Source organism: Lithobates pipiens, unplaced genomic scaffold, assembly GCF_037356315.1.
Source record: "Lithobates pipiens isolate NorthernLeopardFrog02 unplaced genomic scaffold, aLitPip1_a1.2 Scaffold_18, whole genome shotgun sequence".
NCBI lineage: Eukaryota > Metazoa > Chordata > Amphibia > Anura > Ranidae > Lithobates > Lithobates pipiens.
The window spans coordinates 586,777,409-586,805,169 of NW_027507758.1; the positions used below are offsets into that span (position 1 = coordinate 586,777,409).

A 27,761-nucleotide genomic window follows, 5' to 3' on the forward strand; every position below is an offset into this window, starting at 1 on the left:
CATAGCCGCTTTGTTTACAAACAGAACAATGTGGTCAGGAACTATCATTTTGCTGGCAATTTAAACACACTTGATTCTTTGTAAATGTCAGCGTTACTGTAATGGGTTGTATACATTGTACAGATTTGCCACTTACATAGGGTCAGAGCATCCCCCAGCAATGTTATTTAATAGAGTTTTACATTTTTAGTGCTTCATTTTAAATATTATAAAAATTGTTGTTCTTTGCCAAGCGATAATAAAATTACCATTTGTTTTACATTACCTTGCCTATTTGCCTAGAAAATGCCCATTAGTGTTTATTAACATTCTTCTTCAATTGACTTCAATAAGGTTCGGATTAAGAATCCAAACTGATGTTTCTCTATCCCTGTTCAAACAGGCATGCCAAGCTCATCACTATCCATAATTCTATCATGCCGTGTACACACGGTCAGAATTTCGACCAGAAAAAGACTGATGAGAGCTTTTCATCGGAAAATGCGACCATGTATGCTCCATCGGAATTTTACTGGTCAAATTTCCGCCAGCAAAAGATTGAGAGCATGTTCTCAATTTTTCCGATGGAAAAAGTTTCTATCGGAAATTCAGATTGTGTGTATGCAATTCCAACATGCAAAAAAACACGCATGCTCAGAATTAAGTACGAGACGGAACCGCTTGGTCTTGTAAAACTAGCATTCGTAATGGAGATTGCACATTCATCACACAGATAATTTTTAAATCTTTCAATGCAGCGCATTCTCTTCTTCTTTATAATGCTAGAAGAATGAAATTGTTTTGCTGCTCATATTCACACAAAGTTCTTCATTATTTCTCATGATCTCATGAATAATATTTTTTTTTTAAACAGCCAGATCTCCATAATAATGTTTAGAATAATTATTTTTTTGTTATTTTTATTTTAATCAGGATCTCCTGTTGCTTTGTTTTTTTTGGGCAAACTATTTTATAGTGATCTCCACTTTTTTTTGTATGTCACGTTTCCACAACACCATTATTACCCTGTATTTGTAAATCTCAAGGAGGTTCCTTGGTGTTGGTGTCCCTTGTTAATTTGAGCTTGTATTTTTGAACTGTACCTGCCTACTCACAAACAAACTGTCCTTTTTGAAGAAAAACACATAGGCAAGTATTTCAGAAATAAAAATAGCCATTTATTCTGGGTCATAACAAAATAAAGAGGAAGGCAACGCTGGAGAAACTGGTGAAATTTGCAAAGCCTTTGTACCCCAGGGCACGCATCAATTATTTTACAGTCAAAAACACTTTTTTGTGGAAGTCAGAGGGGAGGGACCTGCGATTCTGGCAGGCTACTGGGCCTGGCCACCTCCTGGCTGCCACTTTCCTCGTCCTGGCTGAGGCTTTCCTGTGTATGAAAATGCTACATGGTTTTAGGGTTTTTGATCATCAGTCACACACAATTTTCAGCTCATGACTGTTGCAAATTGAATGTTAATAAATAGATAAGACTTTTATTCTGACCCAGCATTTTTCATTCTTGACACAATCATTTGTGGCCACTACTCTCTATTCATATGTAAAATGCTTTGTGAAATCAGAAATTAGTGATCAAAACTAACATATATTTCACATCATTAATTTGACAAACAGAAATATTTTGAAGAATGCTATACCTGACTCAAGCTGGGCTCCTCCACATGTTGCTGCCTAGAAGGCCTAGGTTGGGCATCTGAAGCCTCAGCTGGGGGGGGGGGGGGGGGAAGCCTTGAAGGAAGACTGGAGAGTGCTGGCCTGGGTTCAGTCTGGCCTGCCAGAAAATGCAGTCTGTCATAGTACCACAGCCTGGGTACATCTGCTGCAGCACCTGATCTCAGGGAATCCTGGAACTTCTTGTGCTCCCTATTATAAGTGCTCCTCAGGCCACCAATTAAGGACTTCAGATAGGGGATGTCTGCCGTGGGGATTTAAACAGTGCCATTTGAAAATATTCAGGCAGGCCCTTGCATTTCATGCTTTGGTGAACTCATACATTAATATTAACACAAAAGAGGTCAGTATAGTGTGTATGGGTATGACAAAGTCAGCAGATAAAGGATGGGTATCAGCTGACTTAGCGGTTGGGATAGAGGATTCCAAATGATTTTGGGCCCCCAAAAAAAGCCTCTGCCACTTCGCCTGAATTTAAGGACACAAATAACATTTGTACACATTTTAGAGGGTGTTTAGGGTAAATGACTACAATGGAGCTGACTAAATACATTGTTAAGTGATTAGACTAGGTGTATATGGGCCCAGGATAGGACAAAAAAGGAACTTTAAAAGCTTCCAGCATGCACGAGGATAAAGGGGACATTCACAGCATATTCCAATCATAGTAATTAGGGAATGATAAAAGGAACACAATAAATTATCAAACATTAAATACATATAATGTGATTTTAAAGGATACAACTTACCCTAATATAGTCCCTCTGCAGGACTTGAATGATAGCAGAGCAGGTCTCTGGAATAACGATCCCCAGAGCCTGGGAGGAGATGCCTGTTGAGAACTTGAGGTCCTGCAGGCTTCTCCCAGTCGCCAAGTACCGCAACGTGGCAACGAGCCTCTGCTCCGGAGTGATGGCTTGCTGTATGCAGGTATTCTACCTGCTGATATAAGGGGTGAGCAAAGCCAACAGATGGTGAAAAATGGGCTCCGTCATCTGGAGATAATTCCTGAAATGATCAGGATTATTCTCACGGATCTCACGAAGCAAAGGCATGTGAGAGAATTGGTCATGCTGGAGTAACCTATTCTTCATCCATGAACTCCTCCCCACCCTGTTCATGGACTGGGCTTGTGTCAAAGTAAGAACCCCAACACCAAGCCCCGCACAGCACGAGCACGTATCCGCAACATGGCTTCAAAACGGTCGGCTGGTCAGAAAGAGCTGAAAATCAGAAATTAGTGGACCAGAACGCAATGAAAATAAAATAATGTACTACTATAAATAGCACGCACTGACAAACAAATGTGAACTGACTACATGCACTAGAGAACAGATACAAACCCACAAGCACAAACTGAAGAGCAGCAATGATCTGAAAAACACGAGGCTGAAAAGCACAAATCCTCTCTCACCAAACTTCTACTAACACGAGATAAGCACAAGATTAGCAGAAGGAGCCCAAAGGGTGGCGCACTGGCTATTGAACTTGCCTTTTCTAGTCCCATCATATGTGGTGTACGTAACCGTGTTCTTGACAGTTGGAAATTGGTGTGATCATGTGTAGGCAAGACCCTTGAACGGAATTCGAGTCTGAACTCCGTCGGAAAAAACGTCAGAGTTTATTCCGATGGAAAAACCGATCGTGTGTACGCAGCATCAGTCTGTGTCTCCTCCTCTGCTCAATTGTAGAATTTTATAAAGTTTTAGAAAAATCTGCTTAAATATTTTCATGTTATTTCTTAAAAATTCACTGATTCACACAATTTGCAAATCTATTCATTCATCACAACTGACTGTCGTTAGACCAATTTTAAATGGTGTTTATCGCAATTGTACTATGGAATTCTGTCCAGCAAGGGTAAATGTTGTTCTGTGTTTGGGGATTAATATTTTATTCTCCTTAACAGGGAGATAACTCACAGTGGTTGTAAAAGATCCCCATGACTAGAATAATTAAAGGTGTCTGTTGATCGAATGTTGATTAATCTCTATGGTACATTTATCGGTTCCAATAAAATATATATATATACCTTCATGAAGAAAGAAGAGGATGGCTATATGTAAAGTGTGCATTGTGCTCTTAATTCATTGCCTATTTATTATCACTTGCTAACTGTGTGCAAAGTGTGTGCTGAAATTCTGGCAGTAATTTGCCATATGCTGGTCATTGGATATTTACAGGGATGATAAGAGGTAATCCATTGGATGATTTTAAAGGTTTTGTGCCATATTGTTCTCATTTTGTTTAAATAAAAATTAAGTATAATACTCTAGTTTAAGTTACTATTTAATGACACAATTAGACACGTATCTATAGAATTTAAGACGGCCTCTTATTTAGGAATGTACATATGACATTTTTTATGTGTAGATGCAATCCTAGGCAGCCAACTGACACAAAGCTATACAATCTTATTTAACCTTGGGTGAATAAGATTTTCATACAAAACACAGAGACACTAACACACAGCTTTAAATGTCTTCATGAATAAAATCCTGATGAGTGACATTATACAATTTTTTTTTTAAGTTTTCATGAGCTCAAGTTTAGTGACTTTTTCTAGGCTGATGCTTAGTCTGCTGCAGGCAAAAGGAAGCATATCCTCAGTCCCCTCAACCCCTGCAATATTTTAACTTTGTAGCAAGACACAAGGTTGTGGGTGCAACAGAAGATGATCTTCTGAACGCAGTCAAGAACTGCATAGGCACCAAGATTTACAGAACATGGAATCCTCAGCGCCTGTGTGGACCCACCTCTGGACAGCCAACACCATCCAGACGGTGGACAATCTGTCTCTGCAGTGAAGAAGAGAGAAGATTTCGGACCCAGAATGTCATGTGACTACAGATTTAGGCGAGTGAAAAGGGGCTATACGATTAGGATTCTCTATGTTTTGTTTACGTTAATCTTTGTTTCCTATAAAAAAAAATGCAGCGTAAAGGCCCATTGACACCACTCAGTGCCAAAGAAAACTCTTCAAAGGAATGATATTAACTACATTAAGCTAAATCTAGCTACTATGTTAAATGTGGTGAAATAAAATATCTTAATATTAATTGAGTCCGCAGCTACGATAAAAAGAATCCAAATAAAACTCATAAAACATTTAAAAAGTAAAACACATATTATGGCCTTTAAATGCCATAGCAGCGCTCATGTCAGTCCATCCACGTGACAAGCATTTATATGATTCCACATATAAGAGAAAAGGTGAAATGACTTCTTTAAGCAGGTGAAGCTCTCAATACAGTGATCCAAATTGTTATCACTTGGGCACCACATACCTAGAACCCCACCATAAAACACTCTCCTTAGGGTATACACTCACCAGATGTTAATATTAAATTTCATAATAATCCTTTGCTGTCACTTTAAAGGCAAATCATTCACTAATTCTGTCAGGGTGAAGGTGTAGATGGCTCCAATGCAGCAAGATCATATAGGAAAGTAAAAATGCCACATAGCGTAATCCTGCTTTTCAAAATTTTATTGCGGCCAAATGTGCCCCCCCATACAGAATATACATACTAGTTTGTAAAAACAATAGAGCAGGGATATGCAATTAGCGGACCTCCAGCTGTTCCAGAACTACAAGTCCCATGAGGCATAGCAAGACTCTGACAGCCACAAGCATGACACCCAGAGGCAGAGTCATGAATGGCACTTGTAGTTTTGCAACAGCTGGAGGTGCGCTAATTGCATATCCCTGCAATAGAGCAAAATATATAAAATGCAGAGTAGTCACCTTCCGCTGTGTAGGAAGCCATCTGTGTGATACGAGCAGTCGCAATGTTTCTTCCCAGTAATTCCCAGCTGACCATGACACGCAAACGTCACTTCCAGTCATCGTGGTGATCACCCACCTGAGCATGCCCTCAGTGTTGTGATCTCCGTGACAACCGGGAGTGACGTATTGTCTTGTGTCTTCACGTTGCTCTCTGGTAACATGGACTTTTTACATTGGCTTGCATTTTCTGACGGTGATGGCAAGGATGGAAGCCTTATATTTCTCTCATGTCAGTTTTTACATTTATTAGTAAATAACAATAATCCTCTTCTATTTGCTACCTTTGTATATCAGTACTGCTTGGACTGAGAATAAAGATGTAGACTAGGGGTCTCCAAACTTTAAAGACAAAGGGCCAGTTTACTGTCCTTCAAACTTTAGTGGGGTCGGATTATGGTCAGTGAGATAGAAAATGTCCTGAAATCAATGAAAATAAACAAGGCCTTAAGCCTGGTGGTCATTGGGAGTAAAAAAAAATAATATAGTCCCTGTGTAGGAGGAGGATTAAAATCCCATTATTGGTGTTTGTTACTAGCGAGTTAGTGTGTTCACTTATTGTGACTCCTAGTGTAGAGTGTTAGTGTAGTGTTAGCATAGTGTGTCAGTATATTGTAGTGTGTGAATATAGTGTGTCAGTATAGTGTAGTGTGGTAGTGTAGTGTTTAACACAGCATTACATAACATTCGGTGCTGTATACAGTGATATATACCCTTTTGTTTTCTTTATTTTTTTTGGTTTCTGTGTGTTTAAAATCTTTTTTGTCACCTTCCTGCCTCTTTTTTTTTTTAATTGTCAGCCACAGTTTTTATGACTGCAATGCTGGTTTTCCCCCTTTTTATTTATATTTCTTTTAATCCTCAGTTGAAGCTCACCAAACACTACTTTTCATTCAATAATGTGCATACATTCACACATTTATCAGTTTCTATTAAATTTGGGCAATGAGCCCCCCCCCCTCCCCATCATGTCTAGGAGGCCAACAAGAGAGGCAGACATTCCCATGCCACTATGAAGGGCCCTGCAGCATCTGTGTCCACAGACAAAGGTGGACATGATCCATAGGCAGGCAGGGCACATTTGACCCTGGTTAGTGATGTTGCCCGTGTTATCCAGCCACAGCATGCAGAGGAGGTGGTAGACTGGCTTTTTAACCACTTCCCACCCGGCCAATGCATATATACGGCCGGGTGGGAGCCGTCTACTCCTGATAGGCCGTTCAGGAACGTCCTTCAGAAGTAGCGGGATCGCGCGCGCGCGTGCCCGCGCAGCGGCGCGATCCCGATGTGCTCGTGTCACCCGGACACGGCACATCTCAGATCGGCAGGAGGGCTCTGTGATTGGCCCTCCTGATCACATGACGGCCGTGTCCAATCACGGCCGTCATGTGATGTAAACAAACAGCCGGTTGCTAGGCAATCGGCTCTCCTCTCCTCACACGGAAGTCATCGCTGAGGAGAGGAGAGCAGAACGCTGCAGCCGGCTGATGATCAGTGAGTATGAGCTGTTTTTTACAGCTTTTTACTCACTGATCATCAGTCTAGTGTCAACACACAACACACCACACAGTACAAACACAGTCCCCACATATGTCCCCAAAACACACATGTCCCCAAAACATACATGTCCCCAAATAATAAAAACACATGTCCCCAATAATAAAAACATGTCCCCCACATATGTCCCACTAAAATCACATGTCCCAATGATTATCTGCACACATATGTACGTGATCACTTGCACACATATGTACATGATCATTTGCGTACATATTTCCCTGATCACACAAACCAATTATTATACACTTAACGGAATTTTTTTTACCAAAAACATGTAGCAGAATACATTTTGGCTTAAATTTATGACAAAATTTGATTTTATTGGATTTCTTTTCAAATAGAAAAAAGAAAATATTGTTTTTTTTCCAAATTTCCGCTTTTTTTGCGCTTATATCGCAAAAAATAAAAAACGGAGTCGTGAATAAATAACACCAAAATAAAGCTCTATTTATGCGAACAAAATGATAACCATTTCATTTGGGTACAGTGTAGCATGACCGCGCAATTGTTATTGAAAGCGCTAGAGCGATGAAAGCTGAAAATTGGGCTGGGAGGGAAGGGGGTGAAAGTGCCCTGTATTGTAGTGGTTAAGCCATCCTCATCCTCCTCATTCTATATGGCCCTAGCAGACACTAGTGTGCAGTCCACCGCAGCTGCCAGAGCTGCTTATTCTGCCTCCTTGTCCAAAGTTACTCCTGCTATAGCTCCAGCATCATGCATGGAGAAGACAGCTGAATTATTGGAACACAGCATCAGCCACTTGCTTCTTCTTGGGGATGCACAGACATTACTTGATTCAGATGTTGGTTCTGAGGTAGAGGAAGGGAGTAACATGAGTCTACAGATAGGAGAGAATACTGATAAACAACAGTTTATTGCCAAGTGGTCCCCAGTGAGGATGAGGATGGAGGGTATGATGCAGATGAGGTCACTGACGTTAATTGGGTGCCAGATAGAGCAGAGGGGGAAACAACCTCAACAAGGCAGGATTTCCTTCAGAGGCAGCCATCATGGAAGAGTAGAGAGCAGTCACTCTATTCCATCAGATTGTGGAGATGTAATCTCCTGGCCCACTTCCCACAGCTCAGCTGTGTGGGCCATTTTAGAACATGTGCAGCCGAACACACTGTTGCAATTTGCAATATGTACTGCAAGAAGATCAAGCATGGCAAAAACACCAGCCATTTGGATATCACATGCTTGACAAGGCATTTAACCTCTCACCATTCAGCCCAATGGCAAGAGCACCTGAAAGCCACACACAAGGGACACAAAACTTCTCCTCCTTACTTCTCACCTTTCATGTCTACCCCCGCTATATCTCATGACCTTTCAGAAATAGACATGTGCATGACGAAAACATTTGTTTTGCTCTTTTTTGTTTATATTTGTAAATCTAGTTTAGTTAAATCTGGTTGATTCGTTCAATTCAAATTCGGGATTCATATTCGGAATTTATTTAATCTTTTTACAAATTTTCTTCAAATTTACAGATTTATTTCATTTTGAAACATTAGAAACAATAAATTTCAAATTGGTCAGTTTGAAAATGTTATATTTTTTTGATTCAAATGCAGCAAAGTAAATCACGTTTGGCTTAACAAAAACAGCATTATTTCGAAATGTTGCACTAATAAGGTGTTCTAATAATACACTTTGAGTTCAGAAATATTTTTATAGTTCAAATTCGAATGGAAATTGATGTAAAATTCTATTCAAATTTCATTTTGAATTCCGAAAATTCTGACCTATTTTTGTTTTCCTGGTGCCTCCATGGCAGCATACCTGTGACAAGCTCCGCCTTGGCTCCTCCCTCAGGACTAGTGAATATTATAAAAGAAAAGGTTAGTACGGCCCCCACATTCTCCTTTTTTTCCTCATACCTCATGGCAGTGAATTCTGGTCGGCGTCCTTACGTTCTGCATTCGGCAGCTTCCGTCTGGGTTCAAGCCTCTCCCGGACGCAGTTCCTTCTCTTGGGAAGCTAAATGCGCTTATAAGGTTGGAAGTCCCTTCTGAAGGATCTTTTGGGACAAGCAGTTTGTCTCTTAAGTAAGAGCTTTATCTGCAGTTTGGGTATTCAGGCTTCAGCTCATGGCAGCAGAGGTAGCAGCTATTTCTATTTTCCTTTTGTCTCTCTCTTCTCTCCTGTCCTCCTTATCTTTCCTTTTTCCCTTTATCTTTAGGCTTGCAATCTGTCTCTTGCCTCTCCTTTCCTCTTCCCTCTCTCTTTTCCTCTCCTCCCCAACTTTCTAGTTTCATTCCCCTGGCTTCCCATACCTCTTAGAGACCCCCCTCCCTTCCCCCCTCACCCCTGCCATCCTTCAGGCTCCCTAGGGGCCGCACGCGGCCAGCCGCCGGGTTTTTATTTACTGTTGGCGTTCCCCGCCGTCTTCTGCGCATGCGCCGGCGGGTTGGATTCGGAGGCTACAGCGGCCATTTTTGCTGAGGGCGGAGTGTCCACTTTGCCCTCAGAGCATCAGGGGTGGAGCACAGGCGTGCCCCCACCCCTCCTCCTCCTATTTATCTCCCTAATAGCCTCAGTGGGATGCCTGTGGCTGTGGGGAGAACTGCACTTTAGAGCTCCAGGGAAGTTATACCCATTCTTCTAAAGGTAGGCAAATGAATTGATGTATATATATTGTACTAAATAATATAAATGGATAATATATATATTAATTTATTTATATAAATGTAAATTAATAAATTGAATTAATTAATTAATTGATCATTTGCGGTTCATAAAAAATAAAAAATAAATAAATAAATAAATAAATAAATAAATAAATAAAAATAAATAAATAAAAGGGGGAAAGTCATTATTTATGCAGGTAAATTCCCTTTTTCCTTGTAAGTTAGGGCACAACCAGTTGACGCTTCTCCTCTGACTCTTTTCCTAGCCGTTGCCTCTGCTAAGCCGCCTAACATGAGGCTTTCGCCGCCTGCTCAAGATCATACTCTACTCCCTAGGTAAGGACCTACGTCCAGGTAAGTCTTAAAAAAAAAAAAAAAAAAAAGAGTGCACTGAGGATGGTACTTTTTGTATTTCAGTCCTGTACGCCAGAAGACGTCTAAGAGGACCTCAAGGCGATATGAAGGCGACGATGACTCTAGTCACAGTAGAGACAGGTCGCCCAGGCGTGGGGATTACAGAAGTGGCAGGAAAGCTTCGGCCAAGAAGTGCCGTCATTCACGCTCCCCGAGACCTAGACCCACTAGATGTCAGGCCTGTGGAGGTACCCCACTTCCAGACCAACTGATTTGTCGAAATTGTCTTAGAGACTATGCAGCGGACAGAGAATCTGAGGGCCTGCAAGTGGCGGATCTCCTTAAAAAGGCAGTAAAAGACTCCCTTGCGGAATTGGTAGCTACAGTGCCGACGCAACAACCAGCATCCCCTCCTCAGGAGCAGATGGCTGAGGCCTCCATTCCCGGGCCATCCATGAGTGGAATTTTTCGTCCGACGCCTGCATCTTCCTCTAAGCATCAAGATGAGATGGCCATTTCAGAGGAATCATCTGATGACCTAGATGCCTCTGGCTTTGCCTTTGCCATGGTCCAGCCTTATGTACAGGCGGTTAAACAAGCGATCGGCTGGGAAGAGTCTAACACGTAGGTTAAGAAGTCGAAATCATACTTCCCCTTTCTCAAGCGCCAGATCTCCTTTTTCCCTCTTATGGAAGAGATCAAGGAAGTGATCGAGGAAGAGTGGGGGAGGACAGAAAAGAGATTTTTCCACCAATCGCTTGGGAAAATTATACCCTCTCTCTGAGGCGGATTCCGCAATGCTGGAGGGCTCTTCAGTGGTCGATGCCGCAGTGGTAAGGCTGGCAAAGAATGTCACTTTGCCCCTGGAAGATTCAACTTCTTTCAAGGATCCTCTGGATAGAAGGATGGACCTTAACCTTAAGAAGGCTTATCAGATGGCAGGCAACGCCTGTAAACCTGCGATAGCCCTGACATCAGTGTCTAACGCATTACGTGTCTGGACAGATAATATAGAGTCGGCAATCCAACAGGACATCCCAAAGGAAGATATAATTAAGGCCTTAGATGAGCTGAAGCTCTCAGTGGACTTTATTGGAGAAGCCACCATTGACTCAATTCGTTGCTCCGCAAGGGCTATGCTCCATTCAGTAATGGCCAAACGGGCCCTGTGGCTGAAACCGTGGGCAGCGGACATTGCCTTGAAGCAGAACTGGTGCAAGATACCTTTTGACGGTAAAGCCTTGTTTGGGGAAAAGCTGGACAAGGCCATCTCTCGGGTCACTGGCGGAAAATCAGGCCTACTTCCCCAAGACAGGCGATCCAAACGCTCCAGGTCATTCGCACCCAGGTTCCAATACTTCAAAAATAAGGACTACCGACAGTCCAGGCAAGGGAAAGGCTTCAGGCACAATTGGAAAAGCACACAGTCTACGTTTCTCAGGACCCGGAGAGAGAGGCCAGTGCCTACCCCACAGGATTCAACGAAATCCTTTTGACGTCAGGTCAGCCCAAGTGATCCCTGTAGGGGCCAGGTTAAAACAGTTCTCAAAGATCTGGGAACAAAAGTGCAGGGATCCTTGGGTAGTTGCCACAGTCAAACACGCCCATTTCTGGTCTTTCCTAGACAAACCACCCAAGGACTTTTTCTCCCCGACAAGGGTGTCAAGGTCAAGCCAAAAATCGGAAGCGTTAAAGCAATTTCTTCTCTCCTTGCAGGAACAGCAAGCAGTAGTCCCAGTGCCTCTATCCGAGAGATTTTCGGGTTTTTACTCCACCCTGTTTCTAGTCCCCAAGAGAAACGGAGGGTGGAGACCCGTGATAGATCTAAAAAGACTAAATCGCTATATTTTTCTAGAAGAATTCAAGATGGAGTCACTACAGACGATTATTCGTGTAGTCCAACCAGGGGACTGGATGTTGTCAATAGACTTGCAGGACGCTTACCTGCATATACCCATACTCCCTCCTTTCCAGAAGTATCTGAGATTCGCGGTGTGGCAGGTACATCTCCAATTTCAGAGCCTTCCATTTGGCCTCTGCACGTCACCAAGAGTCTTCACAAAGACCATGATTGCCATCATAGCCCTTCTGAGAGAATTGGGGCTTCGGGTATATCACTACTTGGACGGCCTTCTACTCCTGGCGAAGGATCCCGCCCAGTTAGTGGAGCACAGGAGCATCCTTTTGACAACACTAACGGAATTCGGATGGAAGATAAACCAGGAGAAAAGTCACCTTTCTCCAACCCAGGAGATGGTCTATTTGGGCGCTCTGTTCAACACAAGGAACGGATCAGTGTCTCTCCCACCGCAGAAGGCAACTTCCATTATTCAGCAAATGAAGAGAGAGAGTACGAGATCCTACCTGACAGCCTCAAACTACTTGAGCCTGATAGGCCGGATGTCGTCATGTATCCCTATGGTCCCCTGGGCCCACTGGCATTTGAGACATTTCCAGCTGGAGTTCCTAAGACTGTGGAACAGACGATATCTATCCCGACCCATACACTTGACGACCCTAATGCTCAGGAGTCTACATTGGTGGATGAAGAAACAGACACTTCTGAAATCACGCCCGCTAGGGCATGTCGACTGGATCATAATTACTACCGATCCCAGTGCAGCTGGTTGGGGAGCACACTCCAACCAGACCTCAGTGCAAGGAAGATGGTCCTTCCATGCAGCAGGCATGGTGTCAAATGTCTTGGAGCTCAGAGCAGCCTACCTTGCACTACTAGCCCTAGAGTTCGAGATTTCGGGGAAACCAGTTCTCCTCAGGATGGACAACAGGGCCGCTGTATCTTATGTGCACCGACAAGGGGGGGGGGCGCGTAGCAGGTCCCTCCTGAACGAGGTGGAACCCATATTCCTCTGGGCGGAAAGGAATTTGAAGGACCTAAGGGCAGTCTATCTGCCCGGTCATCTCAACTCGAGGGCAGACAGCCTTTCCCGCAAGTTTGCGGATACCAACGAGTGGTCCCTACACCCGGAAATCTTCAACTGGATAGTGAACCAGTGGGGTCCCCTCGAGCTAGACCTCTTTGCGACAGCATTCAACACCAAGCTTCCAAGGTTTATCTCGAGGCTTCCTCCCCCCCAGGCGGAGGCAACAGATGCCCTCTCAGCCCCTTGGGCATGCAATCGGGCCTATGCCTTCCCTCCGCGGCCTCTCATTCCAAGATTCTTGTCAAGACTTGTGAGGAAAACCTCGACGGTGATAGCGGTCCTACCATATTGGCCAAGAAGGCCTTGGTTCCCCACAGCAATGGATCTGAGCACCCGACCTCCAGTCAAGGTTCCAATAATACCTCTTCTCCTGTCGCAGGGATGTCACACCCATCCAGATCCCCGCAGGCTGGACCTTCACATCTGGCAGCTGAAAGGAAAAGGTTCCAATCCCTAGGGTGCTCCGACAAAGTGATCGCAACCCTGCTCAAAGCAAGAAAAACATCCACAAATGACATATATGATAAAGTGTGGAACAAGTTCAGGGCCTTCATGCTTGACAGAAGCTGTGATACAGGTTCCCCATCATCCTCTCAAATTCTCGAGTTCTTGCAGACAGGCCTGGACCTAGGTCTTGCATTAGGTACACTAAAGGTGCAGGTATCAGCGATCTCAGCAGCAACCAGTAGAAGATGGGCAGAGGATCCATTATTAATCCAGTTCTTCAAAGCTGTCAGAAAGATCCGACCACCAACCAAACAATCTTTTCCCACTTGGGACCTTGTCGTCATCCTGGAGTCCTTGGCCAATCCACCCTTTGACCCTTCGGACTCGGCATCGCTCTGGAATCTAACCTTGAAGTTAGTCTTCCTGATAGCTATAACCTTTGGCAGACGGGTTTCGGAGCTCCAAGCTTTAGGAGCAGATCACGATCACATTATATTTTACCCAGACAGAGTGGAACTCAGAACAGTGCGAGGGTTTATTCCCAAGGTCGCATCATCCTTGAACATGTTGGAACCTTGGGCACTCCCAACATTTTCAGAACAGGACTCCAGTTCTCTTCATGAGCTAGACATCGCCTCCACTTTGAAATGCTATCTGCAGGCAACAGCATCATTCCGGGCTTCCATCAGGCTGTTTATAATTCCCTGGGGTAAAAACAAAGGAAAGGAGGCATCAGCAAGAACGATTGCCTCATGGATCGTTAAACTCATCCACAAGGTGTACAGGACGAAGGCACTGGAACCCCCTTCGGTGGTCAGGGCACACTCCACCAGAACAGTTTCTGCTTCTTGGACGGCAAGAGCGAATGTGTTGATCGAGACTATTTGTCGGGCAGCGACTTTGTCATCCCAACATACATTTCTGAAACATTACAGGGTGGACCCAGGAGCTTTCTCTTCGGTGGAGTTTGGCAGACAAGCAGTCACTTCGGCCTTCGCTTCTTCTAAATAATAATTTCTTTAAAATAAACTTCTAAGCATCCCACCCGTCTCAGCTAGTTATTTGTCACAGGTATGCTGCCATGGAGGCACCAGGAAAACAGAAAATTGTACCATACTTACCGTAATTTTCTTTTCCTGGTGCCTATCCATGGCAGCATACAATCCCACCCTCGGTATTCTATATTATGGAGAATGCGGGGGCCGTACTAATCATTTCTTTTATAATATTCACTAGTCCTGAGGGAGGAACCAAGGTGGAGCTTGTCACAGGTATGCTGCCATGGATAGGCACCAGGAAAAGAAAATTACAGTAAGTATGGTACAATTTTCTGCTTTTCAGAGCCCTTGTGAACTTAGTTTAAACTGTAATTCCAGTTTTTGGATATATCCAGATCTCGGAATAACAAAAGATTTGTCTGAATATTAATTTGAACTGCACATGTCTACTCAGAAGTCTGCACTGACAGGGATGATGGTATAGCAAAGGGTGCCACAGATCCGTGCAACACATCTAGCCGCAGCAGACCACCAACTGTAGAATCTAGCAGGCAAATGTCTCTGCTCCAGCTACTACATAAAAAAAAAAGTCAGGCTAAAAAGACGCCATGCAGTGCTTTAGCTGGTCTGTCTAGGGAACAGGAGCCACACCAGAGCAAAGATTCTTTCAGCTCTGCAGGGTCAGGCCCAGAGGTGATTCCCACCATGGAAGCTGGAGCCAGGAATGATGGTGCGGGAGGATAATAACAGTAAACTTTTGTCCGCCCTTTGACAGGGAAAGTGGACACATGTGCCATGCCTGGCACATGTCCTCAATTTGGTGGTGCTGAATTTCTTAAATAGGTGCCGGGTTTGCAAGATGCAGGCCAGAAGATTCTGTAGCCATTTCAGGTGGTGTCAGAGAATCACCAGACGTCAACATCGGCACTTCCCCGTGCGCCTGCGGGGAAGAGCTGCACAACGACGCATGCATATGCGACGTATGATACAATGTCGTACACGCATGTGCAAGCCTATGCACACGGCTATGGGCCTTACCTGATTGGCCTGACAGTCCTATAAAAGACATCAATGTGCTCTGTGTCTCTGCTGGTTTGTCTCCTCAGCTCACCTGTGTTCCTGTTTCCTGTTCCTGTTGATCACTTCCTGTTGTGACCCGGCTTGTTTGAAGACCACTCTGCTTCTCTCCTGATCTGACCCCTGGCTTGTTTATACGGACTTTCTGCACTTAGCCTTGCTGGCTCACGGACTGATACCTGTACTTGACCCTCGGCCTGCCTCCGGAATATCCTTTATCTCACGGACTGATACCTGTGCTTGACCCTCGGCCTGCCTCTGGAATATCCTTTATCTCACGGACAGATACCTGTGCTTGACCCTCGGCCTGCCTCTGGAATATCCTTTGTCTCACGGACTGTACCTGTGTTTGACCCTCGGCCTTCACTCCAGGTGTTGGAACCCCTGGCAGGCGTTTACCTCTACCAGTTCCAAGATCTTCTGCACGGGCATCTCTTCCTTCAGTAGACCTGCTGCATTCCAGTCACCTGCTGGCAACCCGTGCCTCTCTGTGCCCTGTACCCACTGTTCCATCCTCAGGGGTACTGTGCACCCAGCTGCAAGGGAAGCCGCTCTCAGCACTTCGGCTTTGGTGAGTACCTGACAGTACAAACCAGCCATGTCAGAAGCCGACAGGGCTGGCTCACCTTTGGAGGCTCTCTGCCAGCAGGTTGCAGCCCTCACCCAGGCCGTACAGCGACTCCAAGATGGCTTCATCCAGATTGAGGGTCGCCTTCAGCACTTGGCAGTCGCTCCCAGTCTACCAGATTCTTCATCGTCCACAGCCAGCAGCCCTTCTGCTTCGCAAGCCCAAGGCGATGCAACACCTGCGGTACTCATGACCCTTCCGGAACCCAGGGTCCCTACTCCTGAGCGTTTTTTCGGGCAGCCGGAAGAAGTTTAGGTCATTTAAAAACGCATGCCTCCTGTATTTGGCTTTGCAGCCCAGGACCTTCCATTCTGAGTCGGTAAAGGTGGGTTTCATCATTTCCCTGCTATCCGATGAGCCACAGTCCTGGGCCCATAACCTCCTAGAACAGAAGAGCCCCCTTCTTGATTCAGTAGAGACTTTTTTTGAAGCTATGTCACAACTATATGACGATCCCCAGCGCACCGCTACGGCTGAAGCCATCCTGCATTCCCTAACCCAGGGAAAGAGACCAGTAGAGGATTACAGTGTGGAATTTCGGAAATGGTCTGGGGACACTAACTGGAATGAGGCTGCCCTTAAGTATCAGTTCCGTCTGGGCCTGTCTGAGACCTTAAAAGATGAACTAGCCCGAGTAGACACCCCTACATCCCTAGAAGATCTGGTCCAGTTGGCTACCAAACTTGATCGACGTCTACGGGAGCGTCGCTCCGAACGCCTCCAGTCACCTAGACCCACGTGGATGCTACCCCGGGTACCCCCGGTACCCGCACCTGTTCCAGCTCCCACCTCCTCTACTGATGGCGAACCCATGCAGCTGGGCTTGGTCCGGGCTCCACTCACCCCTGACGAGAGACTCTGTCGGCGTCAAGCCAACCTTTGTCTATATTGTGGTGAAGCGGGCCATTTCCTACGCAGCTGCCCTGTGAGACCCAGTAAGTGCCAACCTCGTGTTGCTGTGAATTCCCAGATTGCGGTTTCCACCCGGTCTCACCTTGTCTTCCCGGTTTTATTACAGGTGGCGGAAGAGGAGGTTCGGCTGGGAGCCATCATTGACTCCGGGGCCTGCAGTTGCTTTATGGACATAACCCTAGCTCGGAGCCTGCACGTTCCCCTCTGCTCTAAAAAACAACACCTTCAGATTCATCTGGCCGATGGCTCCCTACCCTGCTCCGGTCCTGTGACCCAGGAAACAGGACCAATCTTGACATCCACAGACTCTGGTCACTGCGAATTTCTTCGCTTTGACTTATCCACTCTCCTATGTTCCCAATCATTCTGGGTTTCCCTTGGTTACAAGCCCACGACCCACAGATCAACTGGAACAAGAAAGAAGTACTCTTTTCATCTGCCTATTGTTCACAGCACTGTCACCTGCCGACCTCCCACAAGTCCACCTCCTGCCTAACCATACAGACCATTCCTGATAACCTGCAACATGTCCCTTCAGCCTATCATAACTTTTTGGACATCTTTGACAAGAAGAAGGCTGATACTCTGCCACCCCATCGGCCCTATGATTGCCCGATAGACTTGCTACCCGGTTTCCGAAATTCCGTTTGGTCGGATCTTTCCATTATCAGAGACTGAACTAGAAGCCCTACGCTCTTACATAGATGAAAACTTGGAAAAGGGATTCATCCGACCATCCTCTTCTCCAGCTGGTGCAGGCATCTTTTTTGTCGAAAAAAAGGACGGTTCTCTCAGGCCTTGCGTGGACTACAGGGAACTTAATAAAATTACCATTAAGAACAGGTACCCGCTTCCACTCATCCCTGAACTTTTTCAACGCCTAAGAACTGCCAAGATATTTACTAAACTAGATCTTCGGGGAGCATATAACTTAGTCTGAATCCGTGATGGGGATGAGTGGAAGACGGCTTTTAGGTCTAGATTCGGGCATTTTGAATATCTAGTGATGCCCTTCGGGCTCTGCAATGCCCCAGCCACATTCCAGCATCTGGTCAACGACATATTCCGTGAGTATCTAGACAACTTCGTGATAGTATATCTTGACGATATTCAGATTTTTTCCAATTCCTTAGAACTGCACCGTACTCACGTCAGGAAGGTCCTCCTTGTCCTCAGAGAACATGGGCTCTACCTAAAGGGAGAAAAGTGTGAATTTGAGAGAGACACCATCCAGTTCCTTGGATTTATCATCTCCACAGGAGGAATCTCAATGGATCCAAAGAAGATCAAAGCTATTCAAGAATGGCCGGCACCTTCAGACAAAAGGTCTGTACAGCGATTCGTTGGCTTTGCCAATTTTTATCGCAGGTTCATCCAGGGCTTCTCCACGATTATTTCCCCCATCACCCAACTAACCCGCCAGCAGGTCAAATTTCAATGGTCTCCACAAGCACAGGAAGCCTTCGATGAATTAAAGAGACTCTTTATATCAGCTCCTATCCTCCTACATCCAGATCCAAGCCTTCCCTATGTGTTGGAGGTGGACGCCTCTGAATTCGCATTAGGTGCTATCCTCTCCCAAAGAAGTGGGCCGAAGGCTCTCCTTCATCCAGTTGCCTTCGCCTCTCGGAAACTCAGTCCTCCGGAGAGGAATTACGATGTCGGAGATCGAGAACTTCTCGCTATAAAGTTTGCACTGGAAGAATGGAGGTACCTGCTGGAGGGTGCGTCCCAACCCATCATGATCTTTACAGATCACAGGAACCTGGAGTACCTCAGGGCTGCTAAACGCCTCCGACCCCGACAAGCACGCTGGGCTCTCTTTTTCTCCAGGTTCAATTTCCATATCACCTTCCGTCCCGGTTCCAAGAATGGGAAAGCAGACGCACTCTCCCGAATGTTTCCAGAAGCCGAAGAACCACCTGAACCCACAACTATTCTGTCTCCACACAACTTCCTCCAAATTATCCAGCCCAATCTAGAAACTGCCATCAAACAAGCCACTAACCAACTCTCCAAAACTACAGCATCCTCCCTGGAAAGGAAACACGGTTTGCTATGGGCACACAACAAGGTATTCATTCCTCCTTCAGTAAGACCTCAGATTTTGCAAACCTTTCATGACCACAAGATGGCAGGACATTTTGGGATCCAGAAGACTGCCGATTTAATCAGTCGTTCGTACTGGTGGCCGGGTTGGAGAAGGGACTGCAAGAACTGTGTCCAATCCTGTATCACTTGCCAGCGTAACAAGGGGGCAAACACCAAGGCCTGGGGACTTTTGAGGTCCTTACCTGTTCCCGAACGCCCTTGGAGAGAGATCTCTATGGATTTTATTGTTGACTTACCACCTTCTGACCAGTTCACTACAATCCTAGTAGTGGTAGATCGTCTCTCGAAGATGGCACATTTTCTACCTATGTATGGCACCCCTTCTGCTTCAGCTACAGCAAGTATCTTTATCAAGGAAGTCGTGAGGCTACATGGCGTCCCTTCCAACATCGTGTCTGATAGGGGGATCCAAATCACCTCCAAATTCTGGAAAGACCTCTGCAAAGCACTAGAAATCAAGACCTCACTATCCTCCGCATACCACCCGCAAAGCAACGGGCAAACAGAAAGAACAAATCAGACATTAGAACAATACCTTCGTTGCTTCTGCTCCTGCTCTCAAGACAATTGGTCCTCTCTCCTGCCCTGCGCGGAATTTGCGTATAATAACTCTGTACATTCCGCCATCAACCAAACTCCATTTTGGGTGAACTATGGCTACCACCCTTCTTTCTTGCCAGATTCCGTCCCTGAAGTCTCCGCTCCTGCAGTCCAAGAACGGGTAAAGTCAATTCAGGACAATTTCCTACAGATTCAGGAGGCCATGAAGAAGGCTCAAAGAGACTATGAGGGGTACTACAATAGAGGAAGAAGAAGTTGCCCAAGTTTCAAGATCGGGGATAAGGTTTGGTTATCTTCTGCCAACCTGAGATTGCCATACCCATCACGGAAGCTCGGTCCCAAGTTCATTGGCCCCTTTGGAATCAAAAGGGTGGTAAACCCAGTAGCTTTTGAACTGGCGCTACCTAGTTCCTACAAAATTCACCCGGTGTTCCATGCATCCCTATTAAAACCAGTGATTCCAAGCTCCTTCACCGGAAGACAAGTGGCACCACCTCCACCCGTCCAAGTCGAAGGTGAGGAAGAATTCGAGGTTGAAGCCATAATGGACTGTCGAAAAAGGGGAAGACAGACCCAATACCTGGTAAAATGGAAAGGGTATCCCCCTGAAGACAGTTCTTGGGAACCCTCCAGTAACATCCACGCTCCTCGCCTGATACGGGATTTTTACCGGAGACACCCCAAGCTACCAGCCAGATTGGGCATCCGGAGGCTGCCCCTTGGGGGGGGCACTGTCAGAGAATCACCAGACGTCAACATCGGCACTTCCCCGTGCGCCTGCGGGGAAGAGCTGCACAACGACGCATGCATATGCGTCGTACGATACAATGTCATACACGCATGTGCAAGCCTATGCACACGGCTATGGGCCTTACCTGATTGGCCTGACAGTCCTATAAAAGACATCAATGTACTCTGTGTCTCTGCTGGTTTGTCTCCTCAGCTCACCTGTGTTCCTGTTTCCTGTTCCTGTTCCTGTTGACCATTTCCTGTTGTGACCCGGCTTGTTTGAAGACCACTCTGCTTCTCTCCTGATCTGACCCCTGGCTTGTTTATACGGACTTTCTGCACTTAGCCTTGCTGGCTCATGGACTGATACCTGTGCTTGACCCTCGGCCTGCCTCTGGAATATCCTTTATCTCACGGACTGATACCTGTGCTTGACCCTCGGCCTGCCTCTGGAATATCCTTTGTCTCACGGACTGTACCTGTGTTTGACCCTCGGCCTTCACTCCAGGTGTTGGAACCCCTGGCAGGCGTTTACCTCTACCAGTTCCAAGATCTTCTGCACGGGCATCTCTTCCTTCAGTAGACCTGCTGCATTCCAGTCACCTGCTGGCAACCCGTGCCTCTCTGTGCCCTGTACCCACTGTTCCATCCTCAGGGGTACTGTGCACCCAGCTGCAAGGGAAGCCGCTCTCAGCACTTCGGCTTTGGTGAGTACCTGACAGGTGGTCATACACAGCCAGTGTTCAGTTGGCTTAAATTCAGCCCCATAAACCACCTGATTTGTTACATGCCCACCAGGTGGAACTCAACTTTGGCAATGCTGCGGCAACTGGACATGCAGCAGAGTGTCGTTAATCAGTACCTATGTGAAAATGGCATAAGGACGGGCTCAGGCCAGAGCTGGTTTTTTTCCCCAAACCAATGGTTGCTAATAAAGGATGCTTGCACTGTACTGTCACCATTTTAGGAGGCAACAAGGATGGTGAGCTGTGACAATGCATGCATCAGTGACACAATCCCTCTTGTGTTCCTGATGAAGCATACTCTGCATGTCATTATGGGCAGGGCACTCGTTGCAGAGCAGCGGAAGGAAGAGGGGGACTTCCTTTCCTCTCAAGGCCTTCTTTATGCAGACACCATTCTTGCGATGCCACAGAATGCACAGAAGGAGAGGGAGGAAGGGGATTCTTGCAATTTTGGAGGCATAGAAGTAGAGGAAGACATACGTCAAACCTTAAAGCCCCGTACACACGAGCGGACTTTTCAACATCCAAAGTCTGACGGACTGATTCCGTCAGACTATTCGATCGTGTGTGGGCTGCAACGGACTTTTGACTCGCCAAAGTCCGAAGGACTTTAGAATATGGAACATGCTTCAAATTTTTCCGAAGGAACTCCGCCGGACCCGGTCCCTTCGAAAAATTCGCTCGTGTGTATGCTATTCCGACGGACTAAAACCGACGCTAGGGCAGCTATTGGCTACTGGCTATGAACTTCCTTATTCGAATCCAGTCGTACGTCATCACGTTTGAATCCGTCGGAGTTTAGTGTGATTGTGTGTGGCCAAGTCCGCTCAGCCGAAAAGTCCGTCAGAACTCCGTCGGAACTCCGGCAGAACTCCGACGGAACTCCTTCGGAAGTCTGTCGGACATAAGTCCTCTCGTGTGTACGGGGCTTAACAGATGTTTTTTAGTCCCAAGAAACCTTGGGAGTAGTATGTGGCTGGGAGGAGGCAGTTACAGATACTGTAACCTTCAGTGACTTCAAGGACCCTGTTTTTCATGCCTCCGCAAACTTGTAGGACCCGAGAATTTGTGGCATCAAGGAGAAGGATCATTATTGGTTGGAAGCCCTCCTTGACCACCATTACATGGGGGAAAATCTCATAACTCATCCTGCCCTCACAGAGGGAGCACAGGAAGAAATATCTTGAGGACATCTAATGCCGCGTACACACGATCGGAATTTCGGCCAGAAAAAGACCAATGAGAGCTTTTCATCAGAAAATGCGACAGTGTGTATGCTCCATCGGAATTTAGCTATCCGAATTTCCTCCAGCCATAAATTGATAGCATGTTCTCAATTTTCCCGACGGAAAAACTTTCTAACGGTAATTCTGATCGTATGTATGCAATTCCGACATGCCAAAAATCACGCATGCTCAGATTCAACTACGAGACAGAAGCTATTGGCTACTGGCTATTGAACTTCTTTTTTCTAGTCACGTCGTACATGTTATACGTGTCACCCCATTATAAATGATCGGAATTTGATGTGACCATGTGTAGGCAAGACAGCTTGAGCCGAATTCCATCGGAATTCCGTCGGGAAATCCATCAGAGCTTTTTCCGACGAGAATTCCGATCGTGTGTACGCGGCATAAGACAGGAGTTTATGTAACCCCTTTCCAGACTCTGGTAGGTTACAGTCTCATGGAAAAGATAGCTTTAAGGCTTCTGTTGGTCAAAGGAGGAGCGGCGGAGAAGGGGGCCGTCTCAGTGATGCATGCAAAAAGATTTTTTGTACTTGGCTGTTAGCTTCAAGATCCCATTGGTCGATCCCATCATATGGTGGAAGATTATCTAGGGGCAAAAACAGACTTGGAGAGCTTTCCAGTAGACAATCCACTGGGTTTCTGGGTCATTAGAATAGACCACTGGCCAGAACTTGCCCAGCATGCAATTGAGCTGTTGGGCTGCCCTGCATCCAGTGTTCTTTCCAAACAGGCATTCAGTGCTGCCAGAGGATTTGTGACAGATAAAAAGAGTGTGTCTGTCCACTGGATTAGCAGCAGCTATTAAGTCCCTGATGTCACTGATTACATGTTATTGGGATCTCGAATCTCTGCAAGACTGTCTAGGCTGCCTAGCTTTCTGAGTGTTAATTTTATCTTGAAATAATTTTGTGGTATAGGTTTCATGGGCACAATTAACATCCAAGGACTAATTTTTCCACACCTATTTGATAGGTGCATTAAATTTAAATTTTTTACAGCATGGCCAATTCTTGCCTTCATCAAGAGTACCTCTAGAAGGTTATGGGGTGAAGGCACCACCAACACCCAAAGGCCAATTTTTCCGCAACTGTTTCACTGGGGCATTCAATTTCAATTTTCTACAGCAAGGCCAATTTTTGCTTTCATCAAGACTACCTCTATAGGATTATGGTTGGAAGGGACCGCCAACACCCAAAGCCCAATTTTTCTGCAGCTGTTACTTCGATCCAAAGTCTGTAAAAGAGACACTGGACTTTAACTAAAATAAATTGGTAATCTTGGCATGAATGTACTATAATTTGGCTTCTTCACATAAGGCTTGCTCACTGTGGTGCAAAACTTTTAAAAATACAAGTCCCGACATCCTCTGTAGCTGTCAGCTTGCAGTTTTCAATGAACTACCCCAGCACTGTGGACTGCTGTGGTAGTTAATTGAGCCTTCCTGTCAAATTGTGTCTGCTTGCCCGTACATTGTACAGGCACATAGATACACTGACAGGTCTGCAGGAGACTGAAAGGTCTGACAGGTATGCAGGTCTGCAAAGCTTTAGAGGTTCCAGAAACAAAATAATAATAAATGCAAATTTTTTTTGCTTGAAAAAATGTGCATTTATTGTTTTTTGTCAAAAGGTGAACTTATCCTTTAACCACTTGCCGACCGCCGCTTGTACATTTATGTTGGCAGAATGGCACGACTGGGCAATTGGGCGTACCTGTACGTCCCTTTGAATTTACCGCCGTGCTGGCATGTGTGCCCCCGTCGTGTGCTCCGTGATCGCGCCCGCAGCTCCCGGTGATCGTGTCACGGAGAGGTAGAACGGGGAGATGCTTTTGTGCAAAGCATTCCCCGTTCTGTCTAGTAACAGGACAGTGGTCTACTGCTCTCTGCCATCAAGCGCAGTGATCACTGTCCTGTGTGTTCAAGCCTATCCCCCCACAGTTTGAATCACTCCCTAGGACACACTTAACCCCTTCACCGCCCTAGTGGTTAACCCCTTCACTGCCAGTGTCATTTACACAGTAATCAATGCATTTTTATCGCACTGATCACTGTATAAATGACAATGGTCTCAAAATAGTGTTAAAAATGTCCGAAGTGTCTGCCATAATTTCGCAGTCATGATCGCCATTACTAATAAAAAAATAAATAAAAATGCCATAAAACTATCCTCTATTTTGTAGACGCTATAAATTTTGCGCAAGCCAATCAATATATGCTTATTGCATTTTTTTTTACCAAAAATATGTAGAAGAATACATATCGGCCTAAACTGAGGGAAAAAAATGTTTATGTATATTTATGTTTAATGTATATTTAATGTATATTGTATATTTATTACAGCAAAAAGTAAAAAATATAGGTTTTTTTTTCAAAATTGGCACACTTTTTTGTTTATAGCACAACAAATAAAAATCGCAGAGATTATCAAATACCGCCAAAAGAAAGCTCTATTTTTGGGAAAAAAAGGACATCAAATTTGTTTGGGTACAATGTTGCAGGACTGCACAATTGTCAGTTAAAGCGACGCAAAGCCAAATCACAAAAAGTGCTCTGGTCAGGAAGGGGGTAAAATCTTCCAAGGCTGAAGTGGTTAAGGATTGGTAAGCTACAATATATAGATTTTTTGGGTTTAATGCCACTTTAGGCACAATGAAAGGTTCTATGATTGCGTTTTTTTTAAAAGGATAAAGCACAAGGAAATGTACATAGTTACATAGTTGGTGAGTAGATTGCATTCATATTTTTGCCACCCATATGCATTATTATACATTTTTCTACATTAACCCTCATTTGCCATGTAGTTGTCCACCCCATTAATTTGTTCTGATCTTCTTGCAAGGTTTCAACATCCTGCAGAGAAATGATTGCTCTGCTTAGCTTAGTATCGTCTGCAAAAACCGAGATTGAGCTGTTAAACCCATCCTCCAGGTTGTTTATGAATAAATTAAATAAGCACAGAACCATGGGTGACCCCACTTTCCACACCGGACCATTCCGAGTCTTCCCCATTTATCACTACCATCTGAACTCAACCCTGTAGTCAGTTTTCAATCCATGTACTCGTCTGTTGGTCCATGCTGACAGACCTTAGTTTGTACAGTAAATGTTTGCCTTTGCAAAATCCAGATACACCACATCCATGGGCCTTCCTTTATCTAGATGGCTGCTCACCTCCCCATAGAAGGTTAATAGATTGGTCTGGCAAGAAGGATTCTTCATGAATCCATGCTGATTACTTCTAATGATATATTGTATTGCAGGTATTGAAGAGATGTATTGCTAATTCATTTTTATATTTTGCCTTTACATATTTTTTAATGTAATAAAAATGTGAAAAGCAATGCTCAATCCAGGAGGAAAGACTGCCCACTGCTGCCACTAACGAAGAAGAGAAGAAGAGGCAGGACCTGCTTCATCACAACACTTGCCTGAGGACTACAAAAAAAAAGAAAACGAAAAGTATGTTATTTTATTTAGAGAATTCTGCATCAAGTATAAAATACATTATAATTTCAAATTAAAAATGTAAACATATTATTTTTTACTATAAATCCTCTTTTAACCTTTAGTTAGGTTGACCAAAGTCTTATTAATGGGCAAGTGTTATCAACATTCTTTAATTGTATATGTTGCAGGATATCGAAATAGCTTTTTTTCTACACACAATGTTTTCACATTTCCTAGCTTAAAACATGGAGCTCCAGAATCAAACATTCCTGAAAGAATTTGTTTTAATTGGATTTTCTCAGAACATGCAAGTGTGTGTATTATTTTTTGTTGTATTATTATTGATTTATATTTTTAAAATTTTTGGAAATATTTTTCTTATCGCTGCTGTTTTTGTCAGCCCTAAACTTCACCTGCCTATGTACTTTTTCCTCTGCAATCTATCAATCATAGATTTGTCCTTTTCTTCCAGCTCTATCCCAAAGGTATTCATAGATATATTTTCTGTTAGAAGGACAATCTCCGTCACAGGCTGCATTGTGCAAATGAACATCGGCATGTTTTTAGGGAGCACTGAGTCATTGCTACTAGCAGTGATGGCGTATGATCGTTATGTAGCTATAGCTTTCCCCTTGTATTATAACGTCATTATGAACTGGAGAATCTGTAGAATTATAGTAATATTGGTGTGGCCTGGAAATTTCTTCATCTCAGTTGTCCCAGTCATTTCAAGGCCTTTGATATTTTGTATGGAAAACAAACTGGACCATTTTGTTTGTGAGATACTGGCAGTTTTAGAGCTAGCCTGCGGAAACCTCACTTTTTTTAAAGTAGCTCTTTTTGCTGAGAGTTTGTTTACCCTCGTGCTACCACTTATGTTCATTGTGGTGTCTTACATTTGCATCATATCTTCAATATTAAAGATCCAGTCTAATGATGGAAGATCCAAGGCATTTTCAACTTGTGCCTCTCACTTGACCGTTGTGTCTATGTTTTATGGGACAACTATAAGCATGTATGTTGGGCAGAAGAAACATTTTTACTCAAATCTGAAATACATTTCTCTTGTTTACGGTGTTATTACTCCAGTGTTAAATCCTTTGATATATAGCTTGAGAAATAATGATGTGAAAGAGGCATTTAAGAAGATATTTGCAAAGGTTGTCCACTAGCTTAAACACCATGGACTCTGCTGCAGCAAAGCTACTATTCAATACACTCTATTAGCATGACCCAGTGCCCAGGTTTTTCAATGTACTACAGTAGGAAAAGTAGGAAAAGAACAAACCACTCTAAGACGCAAGGAGCAACTTAATCTATTTAAGGGCGGGATGGGGCAAAAGGTACCACATTCGTAAATGCACAAAAGTCTTTACCCAAATATATAGGCTGTACTTTTAGGGTACCACACATACCACTATATTTAAAAAAATATGTATTTTTATTTTCCCTACCCAGTTAAAGTCATATGAAAGCAATTTCATCATCTTGTGAAAGTCATCAACAGATGGCCTCCATATATTACTATTCAAGATATGATTGACCAGATATTCCTTTTACAACCTACATATTGCTAAACAGTATGTTATTTTATATATCAATTCTTTAAAGTGCAAGTTCACCTTTACAGAAAAATCTGGTCCCCCTCCTCGCCCCTCACTGGTCCCGCTGACCTGGACCGCGGCAATCTCCAGTTCTAAGCCCTGATATATCCACGTCAGGAGCCCAGGGCTTAGAAACCCCCTCTCCATCTTCATGTCTTCTCCTTCTGATTGGTCGGTGCTGCCCATGTGACAATGCTGACCAATTAGAATGCTCCAAAACGTCCCTCTTGACGAGGGATGTTTTGGAAATTCAGCTCAAGGGATTGCTAAACCCTGGACTCCTGGTGTGGATATATAAG

General features: G+C 44.6%; 1 long non-coding RNA gene across 1 annotated transcript; it reads left to right on the plus strand.

The window, feature by feature from the left end:
- Window positions 1-3,732: 3,732 nt before the first annotated feature.
- Window positions 3,733-27,761, plus strand: LOC143989126 (uncharacterized). Its single transcript, XR_013276981.1, has 3 exons — window positions 3,733-3,866; window positions 25,750-25,870; window positions 26,047-27,761. It is a non-coding gene; the product is annotated as an uncharacterized LOC143989126 (long non-coding RNA).